Genomic DNA, 17,702 nt, shown 5'->3' with positions numbered 1-17,702 from the left:
GGAGCGCCTCTCGGAAAAGGTAGTTGGCAATCCATGGAGTCCAATCCTGCGCATGTTTACTCAGAAGTAAATCCTGCCAAATTCAATGGGAACTACTCCTGAGCAAATTGCAACCTGATCGTATGTAGAATTAGGAACACCAAAACCCATTGAAACCATAGTTTCAAGCCTAACTGTATAAGATCAGGTTGTACAATGCAAAAACAACCAAACAAAAACAAGCAGGGGTCCATGGTAAGGTTATTATTTCCCTGTAGCTCATAAATAATGTTGTATTATCACAGGAGTCTTTCATGAAATAATCACAAAGGTTCCTATACATTGGCACATGAAAGGTTGCAGATACGTGGATCTTAGTTGTAGAAATCATGTGCATCATTTACTATGCAGCCTGTTACATTGTTCAGCCCTGCAGGAGCTTACAACCAAAACTGCTGGCTTGCGAGCAAACCAAGGCTTTTGCCTTCTCCTTCCATTCATCTACAGGGGTTTTCTTTACTCACATATATCATTTATTATTATTCTGACCCAGTAAAGGAGCAGAAAAGATTTTTCAAGTGCTGCCTCCTTTATTATCATTTTGAAATTTGTTTATTTTGTCTTGGCAAATATGGCTGGATTTAGAAAACTAATTTCAGAACAAATAAAACTGGATAAATGTGAAGCAGATGCTGCCAGAATTTAAACAGGAAAGCAACAAAAAGGCATGGATTGATTTCAATCTGCTCTTCCAATGGGGAGGCTTGCCTGGCACCAAGAGACCACTCCCTTCCTTGCTTCTGTCCAATCATTATACAGTGGAGCCTACTTAAGCACTTCCTTGTGCTGTGTTGCTTTTAGTTGCAGAAGCAGAATGGGAGTGATGAAGTGGCTCTTGGTCCCTTTTGTTAGGCTGCTGGTCTGGGTATATTTATGGCCCTTTGTTCTGAGTGTTCCCAGTAGCTTTGAAAATATAAAGAGGTTGTGGAGCCACAGGCTAGTAGAGTGTAGAAAGGAAAGTTTGCCGCTCACTTTGCCTACAAATCATACTGAGTTGATCCCCTTTCCCAGTTTTTTGGGTAAGTGATTTTTCCCCCCCTTGTGGATCAAACTCTGCTCTTTAAAGGGTTATCTTTCTGAATTGCGTGTGAATGTTCCTTTGGAATTAAGGTTGTCAATATCCAGGTGGGGCCTGGAGATCTAGCCAGTTCCAGGCTAGAGAGATCCACCCTAGGGTTGCCAGCTCCAAGTTGGGAAATTCCTGGAGATCTGGGGAGTGAAACCTGGAGAAACCTGGAGAAAGTGGGGTTTGGAGAGGGAAAGGACCTTAGCATGGCATAATTCCATAGAGTCCACCCCCAAAAGTAGCCATTTTCTCCAGGTGAACTGATCTCTGTGGCCTGGAGACCAGTTGTAATTCCAGGAGATCTCCAGCCACTACCTGGGGGCTGGCAACCCTAACCCACCCACTGAATAAAATAGCTGCTTTGGAGGTCAGACTTTATAGCATTATGGCCTGATGAGGCCCCTCCCTCACCCCCAATCCCCACCTTCCCCAGGCTCCATCCCTGGGAATTTCCCGACCTGGAGTTTGCAACTCTATTCAGAATACATATATATCACTAGCTGCTTGTGCAGTATAAAGAGCAATAATACTTGCTAATTCTTCATCAGCCTCTCTACTTAGGTACTTAACAGCACAGCTTGAGTACAGACATTAGCAGGTGATAATGTTTATCTCCATGCTGTGAAAAATCTTCAGTTGCCATTTTCTGCATATTGGCTCTTGACAGAGGTATAAGAGTAAGCCAGGCCATTTCTTGGTCAGTTGGCATCCCTAAGTCCTGGACAACCTTTAGCTTTGTAAATAATGTATGGATTATTCATGAAAGCTAATATGAGAATACCCTGTTCAGTTCACTAAGCTGAAAAAAGAACTAAATCCAGGCCTTCTGTATGCAGAGACCCAAGGCATTTTGCTAAGTCTTGAAATTACCTGTCCAGAATATGCTCAGTAGCATTGCTGTCAAATTGTCTCTGCTATTTCAACACACACCCTGCAACCCCTCAGACATTTAAATAGGGTTCTTTAGGGAGAAAAACAAAAAAACAAAATATAGAATATTATTATGCAAACATTTTGCTACTTTCTTGAATACCCCCTTCAAGTGTGTTTCTTCTAGCACTGGGTACAGTTGACTCAGGCCCAGCTCACTCTGTGAACCTTTGTGGTCTTTTCTTGCCTAACTGGTTGGACTGTACTCTGAGGTGGAATTAATTCCAATAGGTTTAGACTGAAATATCTCTGCATAGGATTGCATAATAGGTCTCCCATGTTCTGAGTCCCAATGTCGAATAAAATCTTCGGGTATGTGGCCAACTGAAGCAGTTGTGCTGTGCCTGTGATTTACTGGCAATGATGATCTTGCTTGATGCCATTTTTGTGTGCCTTCTAATTTTCTCCCTAGATCCTGAAGGCCAGTCACACTCTCTAAACAGCTCTGCTTGTGGGGCTTCCACTTCTTGGGAGCAAGATAACTTGATAGTGTCTGTTCCTTTCTTCATCAAAAAGGTAGTAATTTGTCCCCAAGTTCAAAGGTAGCTGGATATTATGAAGAAACATGTGGATATATCTTTTCACTTACCTTACCGGCAGGGCTTTTTTTTCTGGGAAAAGAGGTGGTGGAACTCAGTGGGTTGCCCTCAGAGAAATGGTCAGATGGCTGGTGGCCCCACCCCCTGATCTCCAGACAGAGGGGAGCTTAGATTGCCCTCCACACCGCTTGGCGGCGTGGATGGCAATCTAAACTCCCCTCTGTCTGGAAATCAGGGGGCGGGGCCACCAGCCATCTGACCATTTTCAAGAGGTTCCAGAACTCCGTTCCACCACATTCCAGCTGAAAAAAAACCCCTGCTTACCGGCACACAAGTTGTTACAGTTGCAATGATGCATGTTGCTCTAAATTGGTGAGCAAGAACTTGTAGTGTATAAGCATGTTTATGAAACTATTCACTGTGTAATTCACTTTATACAGTTTTATGTCTTACCTGCTTTAAGGGTATTTTGGAAGCTGGAAGGTCACAAAATAGAAAATCCTGTGAAGAGGACTAAAGTAAAACTGATCATGCAGATGTGTACACCTAACTTATATATATTTTACTGCTTCAAGCTAACTCAATACAAATTTCATCAGTTCCAAAACCAGCCACAACTGGAGTCTTGTATCATATGATATAGCCCTCTAACTCCACAGTATACTTACTACCATCACTAAATGACAAATCTACTCATAACATCCCTACACCAGCCCTGACTTTACTACAGTTGCATTTTGCCTTCCTTTTGGTTATACAGAATGAACACTTCATGATGACTCTCAGGATCAAAGGGAACGATGCCGTTGGCACAGTCCTGCTCTATGACGAGGAGCTGAAATGCCCAGCCAGCTTATCGGGTATAGTCTGAGAATTCAGTGCATTCATTGGAGTTATCAAGACTACTTTGAAGGAAGAAGGAATAGGAAAACACATGGAAAATAAGATATCTGACTAGATACTAAATCATAAATAACTTTGTGCATTGAGGGTAAACCTTATTTTAAGATCAGACAATGCCCAGACAATGCCCTTGGCCTGTATTTCTTCCTGATCACAAGCGCCTATTAGAAATGTAGGCTCTGAGCATTCAGTGATGTCCATTGTTGCCATTGTCATGAATTATGCATTTGGTTTAGGGATGACTGGTAGCAAAAGGGTCTATGGTTGTTGGGGGTTTTCCGGGCTGTATTGCCGTGGTCTTGGCATTGTAGTTCCTGACGTTTCGCCAGCAGCTGTGGCTGGCATCTTCAGAGGTGTAGCACCAAAAGACAGAGATCTCTCAGTGTCACAGTGTGGAAAAGATGTAGGTCATTTGTATCTACTCAGGAGGGGTGGGGTTGAGCTGCGTCATTCTGTAAGAGTTTCCCAGGGTGTGGAATGCTAATGGCGGGAGGCTTCACTGTGTCCTGAGGCGGTTCTTTTGCATATGGATTGGTGCTTGATGTGCTCATCTTCTCTGCAGGGCTATTGTCGGGTGTGGAGTGTTTTGTTGGCCTGGTGTTTTTCAGAACTGGAGCCCATGCTCTGTTCATTCTTAAGGTTTCTTCTTTCCTGTTGAAGTTTTGCTTATGCTTGTGAATTTCAATGGCTTCCCTGTGCAGTCTGACAAAGTAGTTGGAAGTGTTGTCCAGTATTTTGGTGTCCTGGAATAAGATACTGTGCCCTGTTTGAGTTAGGCTATGTTCAGCCACTGCTGATTTTTCAGGCTGTCCAAGTCTGCAGTGTCTTTCATGTTCTTTTATTCTTGTCTGGATGCTACGCTTTGTGGTCCCGATGTAAACTTGTCCACAGCTGCAGGGTATACGGTATACTCCTGCAGAGGTGAGGGGATCTCTGCTGTCTTTTGCTGATCGTAGCATCTGTTGTATTTTTCGGGTGGGTCTGAATACTGCTTGAAGGTTATGCTTTTTCATAAGCTTTCCCATCTGATCAGTAATTCCTTTGATATATGGCAAAAACACTTTTCCTGTGGGAGACTGTTTTTCTTTGGTTGTTTGATTCATCCTGGGTTTGATTGCTCTTCGGATTTCATTTCTGGAGTAGCCATTTGCCTGAAGTGCGTGGTTTAGATGATTAATTTCCTCATTGAGAAAGCGCGGCTCACATATCCGTCTTGCACGATCCACTAATGTTTTCATTATGCCTCTTTTCTGTCGGGGGTGGTGATTGGAGTTTTTGTGTAAGTACCGATCAGTGTGAGTTGGTTTCCTGTAGACCTTGTGACCTAACTGAAAGTTTGCTTTGCGGATGACCAAGGTATCCAGGAATGAGAGTTTTCCCTCACTTTCTTTCTCCATTGTGAATTGTATGTTCAGGTGGATGTTGTTGAGATGATTCAAAAACTCCATCAATTCTTCCTCCCCATGGCTCCAAATGATGAATGTATTCATCATTTGGAGCCATGGGGAGGAAGAATTGATGGAGTTTTTGAATCATCTCAACAACATCCACCTGAACATACAATTCACAATGGAGAAAGAAAGTGAGGGAAAACTCTCATTCCTGGATACCTTGGTCATCCGCAAAGCAAACTTTCAGTTAGGTCACAAGGTCTACAGGAAACCAACTCACACTGATCGGTACTTACACAAAAACTCCAATCACCACCCCCGACAGAAAAGAGGCATAATGAAAACATTAGTGGATCGTGCAAGACGGATATGTGAGCCGCGCTTTCTCAATGAGGAAATTAATCATCTAAACCACGCACTTCAGGCAAATGGCTACTCCAGAAATGAAATCCGAAGAGCAATCAAACCCAGGATGAATCAAACAACCAAAGAAAAACAGTCTCCCACAGGAAAAGTGTTTTTGCCATATATCAAAGGAATTACTGATCAGATGGGAAAGCTTATGAAAAAGCATAACCTTCAAGCAGTATTCAGACCCACCCGAAAAATACAACAGATGCTACGATCAGCAAAAGACAGCAGAGATCCCCTCACCTCTGCAGGAGTATACCGTATACCCTGCAGCTGTGGACAAGTTTACATCGGGACCACAAAGCGTAGCATCCAGACAAGAATAAAAGAACATGAAAGACACTGCAGACTTGGACAGCCTGAAAAATCAGCAGTGGCTGAACATAGCCTAACTCAAACAGGGCACAGTATCTTATTCCAGGACACCAAAATACTGGACAACACTTCCAACTACTTTGTCAGACTGCACAGGGAAGCCATTGAAATTCACAAGCATAAGCAAAACTTCAACAGGAAAGAAGAAACCTTAAGAATGAACAGAGCATGGGCTCCAGTTCTGAAAAACACCAGGCCAACAAAACACTCCACACCCGACAATAGCCCTGCAGAGAAGATTAGCACATCAAGCACCAATCCATATGCAAAAGAACCGCCTCAGGACACAGTGAAGCCTCCCGCCATTAGCATTCCACACCCTGGGAAACTCTTACAGAATGACGCAGCTCAACCCCACCCCTCCTGAGTAGATACAAATGACCTACATCTTTTCCACACTGTGACACTGAGAGATCTCTGTCTTTTGGTGCTACACCTCTGAAGATGCCAGCCACAGCTGCTGGCGAAACGTCAGGAACTACAATGCCAAGACCACGGCAATACAGCCCGGAAAACCCCCAACAACCATCGTTCTCCGGCCGTGAAAGCCTTCGACAATACAGCAAAAGGGTCTGTTGCTAAGTTTAGTAGACTAGTATGTCTGAAACAATCATTAACGCTTTGACTTTCAGTCCTAGATGCTCCAAGCAGTAGTGTATGTGCAGGTGTTCAGAAACAAGACCTTGTGCCATTCAAGCTGTGACTCGAGGAGAATGTGAGGGAAAAGGCTGCTGCTACACCCCTGATGATCCTCACATTTCTTGTTACTATGGCAATACAGGTAGACATCTGCACGAAACTTCTCCAGTCACAAGTCTTAAGGAAGCAGTGGAGTACCATTTCCAGTCCAGAGAACAACTTGCATCTTTGCAACAAGACCACTTAAGAATTCTAATCTTAACTAATGACCCACTTCTCAGGACCTTTACTTTGGCAATACTTCCTAACATGTACACAGGTATGGGCTAGAACAAGTCTGGTGAAAGCTAAAGTGTGTCTTGGAAACAGTCACAAAGCTTAGTCATAGACATATTCAGTCATTGTTTTGGCAAATATTGAAAGCAATCTGCATGGATTAGTTTATACTCTGATTATGGTAACATTTCATCATGTACCCGAAAATGTGAGACAAGAGCTTGCTTCTTTCTACTCCCTCCTACAAGAACTCTATATTTAGGTTTCTGAAAGCAGAATAGCAGTTCTGAGAAACTGTTTGCCACTTCTGTGCTGGAGTGACATACCTATGGGGTTCACTTTCCTTTTCCAGTGACAGCACAATGCACACGTGATGGCCACTTCTCCGTTGCAGTGTTTAGAGATGTGACTCTGCCATCGCTAATTCTGGAATCTGTACATCTTGTTGGACATGGTAGTGGCTGTTTTCCTGTGGCAAAGAACAATGTCTTTGTCCTCTACAAATTCCCACTGTCTGCCTGTGGAACTACTTTGCAGGTATGAATGCAATGCAATATTAGCTTTGAGAGCTCTTGAACAGGGCTGGTTTTGTGTAACAGTCACCTGTGGCACATCGTTGTAGAGGCTGGATGCACTAGTGCTACCGGTCATAATGGATCTTTTTGTAAAGCAACATCATGTTTGCTTCATTGTGAACAAAACATTATCGAGGTTCTTGAGGTTGGTTTACATGACTACTGTACTCATAGCTTGTATCTAGGAAGAAGACCCGTGACAAGATACACAATAGAAAAGAAACCTGATTTTTTTAAAGAATCAAAGGCAACAGTGCTATAAAGGTGTTAAAGGCTGAAGTACCTGGTTTTAGAAGTGTTTGCTGCTGCTCTGGTCCTACTATTTTGGAAGGGGACTCTTTCTTCATATTAAATGGAGCTGAAGGCCAGGGTATATATGCAAATGAACTGGTAGCACACGGAGATGTTAAAAACTGGAATACTGGATCCATCACACATGACAACATCTTCAGGTACTAATATTTGACACTCCTAAATTGCCAGATTTGATGGGGTGAGGCATTAACTTTTTTTCTTATTTTCTTGCTCATTTGGTTGTATATCAGCTGTAGTTATTCAACAGGGGACTTCCTCCCACTCACAGTAAATGTTTTTACGCTGCCGCCTCCACCACCTGTCACTCAATATGGCCCACTCAACCTAGAGCTAAGAATTGCCAATGGTAAGTGCCCCTACATGTCTCAGGTACAAGGTTATGATTGCTGCAACTTTTGTTGCATCCATCTTCCTCATGATGGACAAATGCAGGTGATACACTCATGATGCTAGCTCCTTAATAGCCTCTTGTACCCATGAAAAATTTAGATAGGCTGAGTGAATAGATCAAAAAATTAGCTCAAGTCCAGAACTTGTTGAGCAAGCCTAACAAATTGTACAAACAAGTATACAACATTTTTTGGCTAACAGTAAAACAATTGTCAAGTTATTCCTTCTCTAGGGTGCAAGATTACTGGTGCAGGAAAGTACACAGAAAGTACACAGAAATTGCACAGAAAGTAATGGGCAACTAAGTGACTTCACTTTTACTGAATTAGTCATAGTAAGGTTTGGGGCCAGTTACCATAAGAACTATGAAAATACCATAGCATTTGGTAAATGTATAGTCTTTTCATCTCTGGTGGTTTCCTAGTAACAATCTTTCAGAAAAGGATGAGTAGCGTGTAAAAATTGAGTGTTCTGCTTGCAGATCAACACTACAGTGAATACTACACCAACAGGGATTACCCAGTAGTCAGGTTTCTGAGGGATCCTGTGTTCTTGGAGGTATGAATCCTGCAACGAACTGACCCAGACCTGATGCTGGTTCTTCATGAGTGTTAGGCTACACCAAGCACTAATCTTCTGCAGCAGCTGCAGTGGCCCATCTTGGTAAACAGGTAAGTCTGCTAGCGGTTGGGAAACCCACCCCTTAATCTAAAGCAGAGCATCTGGCCTACTGCAGCATCTTTTGCCTTGCAGGTGTCCATATGGAAGGGACAACTACCAGACTCAGTTCATCCTTGTTGGAGAAGGTTCAGGGCTGCAGTTCCCATTTCACTACCAGTGATTTGTTGTCAGCACTTTCACCTTTGTGGACTCTACATCATAGGCACTTACTGGACCAGTAAGACTTCTTTTCAGTTCTTTATTAAACACAAAGAAAACAGCTTATTATCTTATGCTCAGGAGAAGTAATGTGTATGCAATTATTTTGAGAAGGAGCACTTGAAGCATCACTCCTGGATAATTACTGTTGAGCGCTGATGGGTTTCCTATAGTGAGGTGACCATGGAACAAGTGTTCCTGTTCTTCTACTCCTGCTCCTTTATCTATAACAGATGTATTTGAATAGTAGACTATATATGGTGCTCTGTCCTTGGAAGACTGATTGGAAGACAAATCATAGTTTAAAGCCATAGTGCAGAGTGTATCAATCACATTTTTAAACATTCCATGATGGCATGTGTCCAGTTAAATTATTAAACCAAACTAAGAGTGGGACAAGTGGCACTAAAACATACTGTAACTAATTTTATATTTAAGGTGGGGTGTAGCGTATATATATATATATATATAACTGCTTTTACTATTGAAAGAGAAACTGGTAACAGACATCATGTCCTGTGAGTTGACTACAACGTACACTTACTGTAAGGGTCCTCCCTCACTGGCACCCCCACCCAACAGTCCGTCATCCTACCATCTCCCCAGTCAGGTGTCCTCCAGCCTCCAATGGGCAGGGAAGGGGATTGCCCCACCTTTTTTCTTCTTCTGCCCTGGGAGTGACAAGCACATTCTGGCTGCCTCTGCCTACAATTCAGCCTTCACAGGAAACTGGCTTTAAATTTCTCCATTTGCCCCACCTCCCTGGATTTTTTTTCCAGTTCTCACCCAGCCTTCCTGAGTGGCCCCTCTCCCAGCCTATCCAATGTGAGGGCTAGGTAGACTCTACAACCTTGTGCCCCCACCCACTCCATCCCAGCCCAGGGTGTGGGGCATTTGTTCTGTTCTCTGCCTGGCTCACCCCTGCTGCTTCTGGAGCCTCTCCAGTGGCTCCCTTGGCAGCTTGGGGCCTGTGCCTGTCTGGCTCATTCTGCTGGCAATCTCCTGTGGACTTGGCTGAGGTTGAGCTGCCTGAGCAACTGCAGGAGAAGGGTGAGTCAGCTGGGTGGCTGCAGGCTGCTCTCTAGAGTTGTGCCTAGGCATCAATTGCTGCTTTCCTAATGGTGCAGGTACCCTGGGCTCTGTAGGAGCACCTGCAGCTTTGATATTGACAGAAGTGGCACTCCAGGGCCTGAGGATGGTGCCTGCTGCTGTAGGACTGGTGGGGGGGGTGTGTGGAAAGGAGGACAGCGTTGCTAGACACTTACTTGAAGGTGAGATTTTGAACTTGAAGGAAGTCATTAAACTTTCCCTACAAATCAGTTGGCCTTTTGAGGTGATCAGACATAACAAACATCTTCTGCACGACTAACCTAATAAGATTATTCAGGCTGATTTCTGGGGGTGGGAGGGAATGGTCTCAAAGCAGTAATGCTACTTAAATGAAACACTTTGTGAGCTCAAGTTGTTCACAATGTTTCATCTCTTCCTCCAGCCTCTGAACTAAACAGTATGAAAATGGTTAGCAGGTCAGGTGACTATCGCTGTACAAGCTCATCTCTACATGTTCTGCTTCATGCTATAGCTACCGGTCTTTTCCTCCCCAAAGAATACTGTGCAATGTAAAAGAACTGCTCACCAAGAGAGGAATAGACACTTCTGTGTGGCTGGACCCTTAGCTTGGTTGGCAAGCTGTAGCTCGTCCTCAGACATTCCTCACTGCATAAAGCCATTTGCTACAAAATGAACTAGTCCCAGTTTCTGGCTTAAATAGTCAAAGATGGGGATATGTAGCCCTACTTGAACATGCATAAATATGCTCTAAGGAATTCTCTGTCACTCTATGCAGGTTTTCAAGAAACTCCTTACCGGATACAAACAAAGACCCTGCCTTTCTCTCATTGTTAAGGAGAGATGAGAGGCTGGGGAAATGGTTGTGTTGGGTGGCCTCTGCATAATCAATTGATCTTCATGGAAAACCTACTAAAAAGAATTCAGGACTAAGCACATTATGCTCCTCATGCATTATAAATTATGCAGTTTGCTTTTGTGAGGAAAAAGCATCTTATAAAATTTTTAAAAATAGAATGAGTTCAGATAATTAGATTGTATATTCCGTTTACCAGGACAGTTAATAGGAAACATGCTTAGGAAAGTATAAGCTAGAGAAGGTAATTACGTGGAAAGTACTTGAATATCAGTGTTTTGAATATGTTTTCCACAAAGAGACCTGTCTGAAGATGTAACTGCCATGTTGCCCATAGAAGATATGCATTAAAGAAGCTTACGCAGTGATTGAAAGAGCTAAAATGGATGGGGCCACAAGGTAGAAGGGAAACCACCAACTCTCTTGTCAAACAGCCAGGAGAACAGCAGAGAACCAGAACTTTCAAAGTATTCTAAGGACTCTAGTGACAGCAGAAGGACCTGTGGACTTCAAGCTCAGTAAAGCACAAGCAACTGACCTTCACCCAGTTGGGATCAGCAGCAGAGCAGGTGGCAATGCCCACCCCCACCTCCATCCAGCTGGGATCAGGCATGCAGCAGGAGGCAATGCCTGCCCGCTGCTTTCACCCAGCTGGGATCAAGAGCAGAGCAGGTGGCAATACCCACTCCCGGACTTCACCCATCTGGAATCAGGAGCAGAGTAAGTGGTAATGCCCACCCCCTACCTTCACCCAGCTGGGATCAGCTGTGGAGAAGGTGACAATGCCCACCCCCACCTTCACCCAGCTGGGATCAGCAGTGGAGCAGTTGGCAATGCCCACCCCCAACTTCATCCAGCCAGGATCAGCTGCAGAGCAGGTGGCAATGCCAGCTCCCCTTTCACACAGCTGGGATCAGGAGCAGAGCAGTTAGCAATGCCTGCCCCCCTTCTTCACCCAGCTGGGATTGGAAGTAGAGCAAGTGGCAATGCCCACCCCCCACCATCACCCAGCTGGGATCAGTAGCGGAGCAGGTGGCAAAACCTCCCTCCACTTGGCCGGGATCAGTCATGGAGGAAGCAACACCTGCCTGCTTCCTCCTTTGTGACTCCACTTTCACGAAGCCTGTCCCCCCTTTCACCCATTTCTAAAGCCTATTGTATTTTTTCCTCACAACGAGCTTTGTTACTAGTTCAGTATATGTTAATTAATCATGCTTGTGGAATTTATGGTGGCATATGTAGGCAGTGCCAAGAGGACTTCTTTCTAGTCCTTGACAAGATCTACACATGCGTAACTTCAACATGCATAATGTCTTGACTCTGTAGTGTGCTTTGAGAAAAGGTTCATGCAAGGCCAGTAGTAATAAGATATCTTGATACCAGTATAGTTGGTTGTAACTTGGACATAAAGTGAGAAGAGATCATCCTCTACATATATTTTCTGTGTTAAAGTATCTTTATTGTAAGACGGAACTATTGGTGGAGTATACTGAAGGACCAAGATTTAATCCCCAGCATTTCCAGTTAAAAATTAACAGATAATAAGTAGAAATTTTTCATAAGACCCTGGAAAGCTGCTGCCAGTCTGAATAGGCAGTACTGGCTTTGATGGACCAATGGCTTGATTCGGTATAAGATTTCATGTTTGGGTTGCCAGACCATGCCTGTCAATCAGAAGGAGCATCATGGGTGGGGACATGAAGAGAATGTATTATCATCTGCATTGTGATGTCACTTCTGAGGAAAACCCAGAAGTGACATCATGTGGCTCTAGGAATTACTGGAAACTCTACATTTCTACCATAGAGTCCCTAGTAATTCATAGAGCTTCTTGATGTCAGTTTGGGGTTTTCCCCAGAAGTAGTGTCATGGTGCAGATGCTGCCAATGTTTTTTTTTTTTTAAACAAAACTTTCTCTCACCACATTCAAAGTTGCAGTCAACAAGGGCTGCTGGTGGGAGACCTTCCATCATAGCAGAAGGCCTACCAGCTCTACTTCGTATGTTCATTCAGTTTTTTCCCAACACAAACTCTTCAGTGTATTGTCGAAGGCTTTCATGGCCGGAGAACGATGGTTGTTGTGGGTTTTCCGGGCTGAATTGCCGTGGTCTTGGCATTGCAGTTCCTGACGTTTCGCCAGCAGCTGTGGCTGGCATCTTCAGAGGTGTAGCACCAAAAGACAGAGATCTCTCAGTGTCACAGTGTGGAAAAGATGTTGGCAGGTCATTTGTATCTACTCAGGAGGGGTGGGGTTGAGCTGAGTCATCCTGTAGGAGTTTCCCAGGGTGTGGAATGCTAATGGCAGGAGGCTTCACTGTATCCTGAGGAGGTTCTTTTGCATATGGATTGGTGCTTGATGTGCTAATCTTCTCTGCAGGGCTATTGTCGAGTATAGAGTGTTTTGTTAGCTTTCTAAATAGCTTGTGTACTCAGACAGTTCCATCCTTATGCCTTGCCCTAGAAATATGTATTCTTTGTCCTAATAACCTGTTTAGCCTTGGTTTTATCATATTTGGAAGACTATATTTCTTATCTTCCTCCTTTGGAATCTGGAAGCTACTTATGCTTTATTCACTCTTTCCTTTGGTGCTCATTGTACTCCTTTATTTTTCAGCATGTGAAAAGTTCTATCTCTGAGTTATAGTTCTTTTGCCAAGTCTCCTTTGAGACTTGCTACTTAGTATTTGAATGCATGAAGCTGTCTTATACTGAGTCAAGCCATTGGCCAATCATGGTCATTTTTATTCCCTTTGATGGCAATGATACCTCTATCTGCCCAGATCTCCTTTTACTTGACCATTTTAAATAAAGATGCCAAGCATTTATCTTGGGACCTTCTGTGCTACCATTGAGCCATCCATTTATTGGATGGATGTCTTGTATTAAGACTGGAGGGGCATGAGTCAGTAGCAAATGGGAGATTGTTTAGTTAGGGCTTTACATCTGGCTTTGGCAGTATTAGAGTATTTAGTGGTGTGGCTTATGGTAGGATACTTCAGGGATGTGTGAATGATAACAGGCTGTTTTGCAGCACAATGATTGAGAAACCTAAATACTGCTTTGAGGTAGTAAGTAGGCGCTGTGTTCATGAAAACTCCGCAGGAAGAGCCAATCCTGTAGATGAGATGAAATAAGAAAAAGCAACTTGATTTTAGCAATCTGAACGTTGCCCCAGTCTGTATTTGTAAATAAGTACTTTGTAATCAAGTGCATAGGTTGTGTCCTAATGATATTCTTCACACATTATTGTCACTTCTTTCATGAACACATTTTGACACTACTGACTTCCTGACAGAACTCAGTTGAGTGAAGCTTTTCCTGACAAAGAGACACTAATGTGGAAAGCTTCACCACTGATTTATTCATAAGGCAGATGTGGTAATCCTGCTTTTAGGGGACATATAAGTTCATGCCTCTGCCTGTTGGCAGTTTTAATGACTCACTCTTTCTGAAGGAACAAGGCACAAGGCACCACACTACTTCTCTTTCTGCCTGGGCCCTTAAGGAACCGACAGCAGGCAGCCAAATGTGAGGCTACTGCAGGGGAGTAGATAAGCTTTGAATAGTTGGAAATGAGTTATATAATTTCAGCATAGTCCCACCATGTTTACATGGAAGTAAACCCCACTGGATTAAGTAGGACTTACTTTGAGGTAAAGACTGAAGCCTTACTGGCTAGTTGGCTGAGGTACTGAAAGGTTCCTTCTATCAAACTGCTGGGGGGGAGGGAAACCACAGCCTTAGCCTCCTTTTGCCTCCTACTTCTCCCCATGGTTTTTTCTTCTTTGCCTTAATTCCCTTTTCAAGGACTGATATTTTATGCAGCAGCCCCTGCTGTGCCTGAGTCCCCGACAGAAGTTTTTCAAAAGCGCTCCATAGACAAAATGATAACAGCTGGTCTTTGAAACTCTGGGAGCCGAAGTCTGTGAGGTGGAGGCAGCAGTAGGGAGAGCGGGGTGGGGGGAGGCTGCGAAATGCACTATTTGTTAGGAATAATGAGGCGAAAAAGTGACAGAGGTTTTTATTACGAATAATAGACAGCGAACTTCAAACAACAGCAGAGAGTCATTAAAAAAAGGCAACAAAGTTAAATAAATGTCTAATTAGCAGGCACCATGAAGGTGGAATTTACTGCTCCACAGCTTCTTAAGGGAGAGTCAATAAATTCACAGCTGGGCTTTTTCCCCCTTCCTAAGTACACAGGAAATGAAATGCGAGTTTGTCCAACCTTCTCTTTTGGTCTTGCCATGGATTTGTTTCTGATTGGTCACAAAAGGAAAACACCGTAGAGTAGACCTTTCTGCAGGGCTGCGAAACTGGTACATAATGACAGAGAGTCTTGCATCTCTAGTGACTGATGTTTGTGATAAAAAGGCAATATTTAAGGAATATTGAATGTTATGTGCATTGTACTTCTTAATATTAAGGTGATGCCCAGGTGTGGGTGAGAGATTTGGGTGTTGCTTTGGGAAGAGATATGAAAGCGCTCATCAGCTGTGTAATCTCCATTCCATTCAAAGAGATGGGAGTATAGAGGCTCTTACTTCCCTCTCTTTTGACCTTGAATATATAATATCAGATCTGTGAAAAATAAGATCTCTACAATCTATTTTCTTTTGTTTAAGGAGCACGTTTTACTGAAATCTGGCAGAATGAATCTACTGATGCAATTCTATCTCAGTTAGCACCAGGCATGTGTAAGTTCTTTCACCAATCTGGGACTGGAAGGGGAGGGGAAATATGGACTAGATGGTATGTTTACTATGTGACTGTCACTGCAAGTTACCTGTAGAAACCCACTCCAAAGCCCTGCAGTGGCCCAATTAAAATCTAGACTATGGTGCAGACAGAGGAAAGACTTCCCTCTGCACTGTTTTCCTGATCCAAAATGGCTCTGGAAGTGTTATTTGCCCCATTGTGAGGGGTAGGGATCACAGATCCCTGGTGGGGGTGGGGGATCCTCTGTTCCCATCCTTCACCCCCCCACTCAACTGGCCAGCAGTAGAGATAAGTGGGGGAATAGGCCTCCTGGCCACACTCCTGGGGCAGTACGACGACATCACTCCCAGGAGTGATGTCATCGCACCGCCCTGGGAGTGTGCATGCGAAGATGTCGAAAAAGGTTAGTGCTGGGTCCTCCCTCCCACCGGAAGGATAAGGAGATCTGGCAACCCTAAGGAGGGTGATTGCTCATGTAGTATTGCGCCTATTGCCCAATAGGAGCAATACAGTCCTGGGCCATTGTGACTCAGGAAAACAGTGCAGGAGGTGATCTTCAGTGATTTGGAATGGTGCTTCTACAGAGAACTTGAAGAAGCAATGTGACCGCCAGTCCCTGTGGCTGTCGTATATTAGACAGTCTTATCTAGTGCAGCCTCAAGGGAGAGATTTTTCTATGAACTTTTCTCTATTAGTAGATACCTGGGATGAAAACCAGTTTGGGTTATGTGAAACTTGTGTTGGATTCCAGGGATTGGGTAGGGCTTGTGCTGATTTATTCTCTGTTTAGCTTTCAGATAGACAACCTGGCTGAGCTAATGGAAGAGACCCAAAGCATAGTGTTAAAAACTACAAGGAGGATTGTCCTTGGAGACTTTAACATTCATGAAGAGGCCATATTGTTTATTCAAGCTCTTGACTACTTTAGGATGGCCATGTTAACTGTATACGGTTATCATCTCCTCTGCTTTGAACATGGACAGAGGAAAAATATAAAAACATGCCCTTGTCATGTGTGCCGCTATGGTACTTCTGGGGAAAATCCAGAAGTGACAGTGGATAGCATTAGGAATTCCTGGAAACAATATTGTTTTACCATAGAGTTTTTGGTAGTTCCTAGAGGTGTCTGCTGTCATTTCTGGCTTTTCCCCAGAAGTGATATTATCATGCCTGAAATGCTGCCCCTGCCATTTCTCCCTTCCAACCCTCCTGCTAGTTGCTGTGTTCAGATGAGCAACTCTATAATCATGGGTCTATCTCAGATTTTTGGGACCCGCTATAAGAAAAAGTCATAATGTTGACTCTTGTGTTTTGTATTGAGCAGGTTGATGGTGATCTGATCTAGTGTTAGAAGTTTTGCCCTTGTCTTGGCCTCATTATTCGCTTAAGGCATCACTGATCTTACTGCCCCTCTTGCAGGAGTCATGGATTTTAAGATTGTCCATCTTCAGAGAACAATGGATCCAAATGGTTTTCAGAATTCCCTGGGGAATCCGAGAATGTCGGTGGCAGCTATTGTCTTCCAGGAATGACTGACTGTCTAGGGCAGCAGAGAGGATTACTCCAATTCCCATCATCAAATCAGTCTGCAGCAGCATTATTTACAAAGTAATTGCAGGGAGGGAGCCAAAGAAAGTTCTGTCTTGAGCATCATTAACATAAGATTTGTTATGAATCAGATAGAACATACTGTTGGTTAGGCCTTCTTAAGCAGGAGGTCTACTACTACCAGCATCCTCAATACAGAAGAAACCTAAAGAGAAAAAGCTGCTCTCTATCTGGCTTTCTCCTAGACTTTCCTATATTTCCCTACTCTGCATGATTTTCCCAACAACTTTTGCTTCCATTGAATCTTATCTGTCAAAATTGCTTAACACAGAAACCTGATAACATCTGACATTGTTACTTGTGATGATAGAGCCCGTATATAATGATGGGGTTTTCAGTGGGCTTTGAGTTTATGACTAGAACCATGGGGTGACTTTTGTTTTTAATGTGTGCAGTTTTATTATTAGCTACCTTGAACTTATGTTCAGGGAAAGGTGGAATATAAATATTTTAAATAAGATTCTAATACCTTTTGAGAACAAAATCAGATACCAAATCTAATGCTTGTGAGACAGAAGGATAGTTCACATACATCTTGTATATAACTAAATAATAAAAAGATACCAGCTGACATTACTTTAACTAGTTTCCCTGCTCACATATATATGGGTTAAAGAGACAAAGTTAAATCCTTTAATTTCATATTGTTATAAAAACAACTGCTTGGAGATTACAGGATTAGAACCACAATCCTATGCATACTTACCTAGCAGGAAGCCATTT

General features: G+C 43.3%; 1 pseudogene; it reads left to right on the top strand.

Annotated features, from left to right (window-relative positions):
* The first annotated feature begins 862 nt into the window (after positions 1 to 862).
* LOC129326285 (zona pellucida sperm-binding protein 4-like) lies at positions 863 to 16,716 on the top strand (annotated as a pseudogene).
* Positions 16,717 to 17,702: the final 986 nt, after the last annotated feature.

This window comes from Eublepharis macularius, chromosome 3 (assembly GCF_028583425.1).
Source record: "Eublepharis macularius isolate TG4126 chromosome 3, MPM_Emac_v1.0, whole genome shotgun sequence".
Lineage (NCBI taxonomy): Eukaryota > Metazoa > Chordata > Lepidosauria > Squamata > Eublepharidae > Eublepharis > Eublepharis macularius.
Note: the sequence above shows the minus strand (reverse complement) of the source record. Positions and strands in the feature narration are given on the sequence as shown.